At 42.5% G+C, this 3,934-nt stretch overlaps 1 protein-coding gene across 1 annotated transcript in view; it reads left to right on the forward strand.

Annotated features, from left to right (window-relative positions):
• The window catches only part of MTMR1 (myotubularin related protein 1), a 58,014-nt gene that overhangs the window by 43,629 nt on the left and 10,451 nt on the right, over positions 1-3,934 (forward strand). The window lies entirely within an intron of this gene.

Below are 3,934 nucleotides of genomic sequence, written 5' to 3' on the forward strand. Positions count from 1 at the left end.
AGACCCCTGGCCTGGGTGCTCTCCTCTCCTTCCTGTCAGCCCAGAGGTCTGGCCTTAGCTGCTTTATTCACATGAAGTGGACCAGCCAGAAGGACTGCTGGCGAAATCCCTCACCATGAGCCTCTGTACCAATTTAGTGGGGGGGGTGTTGGGGGGGCAGGAGAGAGCTTGAGAGCCACCATGCTGCTGATGCTGCCCCACTCCATCTCAGCCTGGACCCCTTGCGGCAGCGATTCCTCAAGGGCCATCTGGGGGACCTTAACCTCACTCTCCACCTGAGTGCATACTGTCAGCACCTGGAAACTCGTTAAGATGCAGGTGCTTCAGCCCCTCCCCTGCAGACCCTCCTGTGGGCCTAGGGAGAAGCCCTGGTGTGTGTGGTCCTGGAAAAGTTCCCCAAGGAGGTTCTGTGGTGCCACTGAGGTAGAAAAGAGCTGCATCCTAGTGCGGTCCTGCGGTAGCCTCAGCTTACCCTGGGGACTTAGAGATGAAAACCCTGAGGCCCACCCCAGGCCTGTTGGCACTGTAGGGAGGGGGGCACTGGATATGGGGGTTTTCTTAAAAGGCAAATTCTGATTTGTCAGTCTGGGCCCCAAAGTCTGCATTTCCCATGGATCTTCCTCAGTAGCAAGGATCTACAGAGAATAGAGGTACTTTCAAAAACCAGAAAAAAAGGGGTGCTTGGGTGGCTCAATCGCTTAAGTGTCTGACTTCAGCTCAGGTCATGATCTTGTGGTTTGTGAGTTCAAACCCCCCATCAGTCAGTGCAGAGCCTGCTTGGGATTCTCTCTTTCCCTGTCTCTCTCTGCCCCTTCCCCCATTTGCATATGTATGCATGTGTGCGCTTGTTCTCTCTCAAAAAAAAAAAAAAAAATATAACACAAAGAGANAAGGAAGGGGAGGGACAGGCTCTGATCAGCCCAAGGAGACCTCACAGAGTCCTCGGGCCCACACTTAGAACTTCCTCTTATTTTTAGGCCCTGCTTCCCCGAGCTGACGGGGGTCTGGCATTAGCTGAGTGCCACGTCACAGCTGATTCAGAGCAGCCAATCAGAGGGAAGGCATGGGGCTGGTGGGGGGGGGTGTCTCAGTGAGAGATAGGCACTGATGGGATGACTAACAGGTGACAGTGAACACATACTCAGGAAGCCCGGAGACTGGCCAGAGGTCTTACTGTAATGTAGCACCATGAACTTCTTGCTGTTTGTATTAATTGAGCTAGTAACAAAATTAAATGATGGTTACATTCAGGTTAAAACAAAAAAGTATAAAATGCATTTTAGAAAAATTGCATTAAAAGGCTGAACACAAAAATAATTCTGATGGTTCTGAGGGGATAAGCACCATTTGTGTGTGCTTTGTGTGTGTGTGAGAGAGAGAGAGAGAAAGAGAGAGACATCGTCAAACTGACTTCCATTCTTCATACTGTTTACTGCCTATTTTCATGTCTAATTTATATAATTTTTGTACTGTTTATTGGATTTTAAGAAAGAAAAAAAGGGGTGTAGATTAGATTTCAGATGCCTTTCAGTTCTAATATTCTGTCCATGAAATATGTAAAATTAATGTCTCTTAAAACAACGCTGTTAATGCAACAGAAGAAGAAATATCACTGCTCAGTCTATCAGTTAAGTCACAAGTGGATGAGACATGTAGCTTGTTACAAAATATGCATTAATAAGATTAATTGATTTGGAGGTTGCCTACTGCTAAATCAAGTAAGCTAAATCCTCATGAAATTATTAGAAATCTTAGGATAAAATGAACTAGCCTGTGTGCACAAATTGATAGAGAAGGATCTAAGAGAAAAGTAATTGAGGGAACTCTTCAGAAAAGAGTCTCAAACCTTCTACACTAGCCATAATTTAATGGACTCTCTACCCTTTTGAATAGGTTTAATAGTGGTCCATGTTTTTGTTTCTCGAGAGGTGTAGAATTTCATTACGGATTTCTATGGAGTTTTTGAGACCATACTTTTTAGGTATATGATATAGTTTCCACAAGAACAGACCAAAACAAAATCTGAGTCATGACATTTAATCTTTTATTTTTATTACTCTAGCTATTGGTACTTCTTCTAAAATAAATATTTTTGGAGCTGAGCGTAAGGCCACAACGTCATTTGAAGGTGAATAGCAGTCCGGATGGAACATGAGGAGAGCTCTTGTGTTCTGATTTTTGGGGGGCTGACAGGCGTAGGCCGAGTTCCACCCACCCTGACCTCCCATAGCTGGTACCCACTTGGCCAGAATAAGGCTTGTTTGTAGTGAGTGGTACTAGAATACATGCAACCAAGCTCCCAGATTCAGAATGAGTGCTCAGGGTTAGGAATAAAGACTCATTTGACTTAAAAAAAAAATGTGTCCATAAAAGCTTTGATGTCCTGTTAATAAACATATAATTTAAATGTTTGAAAATCTACATGTTCCATTTCTATCCTTGATTTAATAAAGCTCCAGTGTACATAAATGTTAGATATTTGCTTAAAATTAATAAATTTTATGCCAATAATTTATGAATAGAGCATAACTAGACTGCATAGAAAAATGCTGGGGAAAGTGGATAGGATGTACTTGGCCTTTTAAAAGATAGCCATTTACGGGGTGCCAGGGTGGCTTGGTTGAGCGTCCAACTTCGGCTCAGGTCATGATCTTCTGGTTCATGAGTTTGAGCCTCACATCAGACTTGTTGCTGTCAGCCAACCAGAGCCTGGTTTGTATCCTCTGTCGCCCTCTCTCTCTTCCCCTCTCCCACACATACTTTCTGTCTCTCAACAATAACTAAAGCATTTAAAAAATTTTTTTTAAAGATAGCCATTTAAAATGTGGGGCCATTGTTGGAGCAGAGCTGCAAGTTAAAGGCTCAGAGGTTGATCAGTCAGTAACTTTCTTCAGCATTTTGGCCAGATTTAGTTCATCTAAGAACAAGAGTGCTGGTAAGAACCAGCACCACAGCTAGTTTCCAGAAGTTTCTGAAGAAGCAGTATTCTGATGGAGCTCCTCAGAAGACAGTTCTATGTTTCTATGGGAACAATCCTTAGGATGGAGAGAGAGGCATGTCTGAATCCAAGATATAGCTGAGGAGAATTCCGCAAGTTGGCTAATGTAATAAATAGCCTGGTGAGGAAAAGAACAATTTCAGGCAGAGTCTGGACAGTCTTGGATTGACCATTATTTCTAATTGGGAAGCTTCTCCCTATCCTAGTAAAGTAATAAGGCTATCGGTGACCCTGGTTGTCTCTCTAGAGATGACAGGATTAGTCATGATCCTGTGCAAATGTCACTCTGATTGGGGAATAGTTAAATATTGCAAACTGACTTAAATAAAAACATGCTGGGAAGTTCTGTTTGGCTTTGTTCTAATTGGCTCTGCCTCATTCAGTATATAACGAATATTTCACTGTGTTTACTGGCACATGGGAGGCACCCAGTACTTGCCTGCTGCTAGAATCATCATTATTATTATTAACCATTATTGTCATTTCCAGACCGTCTCCTCATGGCTACTAAATGCCAGCTACTGACTAGAAGTTCCCAGCAATGGTAAAGTCTTTGTTGGAATTTGGCAAAAAGCCATTAAGAATGACCTAAAATGATAATTGAGATGATTATGAGATTTTCTTATTCTGTTAATATGGTGAATTACAGTAATTACTGTTTTGAACCTTGATCTTCAAATGTTATGCCAGCCTTGCATTCCTGAGACAAACCCCACAAGGTGATGTTGTGTTACCCTTTGTAGATGTTGCCGGGGTCGGTTTGTTTATACATTAGGAAAGATTTGAGGGTGTATGTTCCTGGAGTTGTTTTTGTGGGAAAGTTATTAATGATGAGTAGTTTTTTTCACTAGAGAATAGATTTTGTTTCTTCATGAATCACTTTTGGTATGTGCTGTGCCCGGGAACCTGTCTCCCTTCTCTGTGACTACAAGGGTT

This window comes from Crocuta crocuta, unplaced genomic scaffold, assembly GCF_008692635.1.
Source record: "Crocuta crocuta isolate KB4526 unplaced genomic scaffold, BGI_CrCroc_1.0 scaffold1304, whole genome shotgun sequence".
Classification (NCBI taxonomy): domain Eukaryota; kingdom Metazoa; phylum Chordata; class Mammalia; order Carnivora; family Hyaenidae; genus Crocuta; species Crocuta crocuta.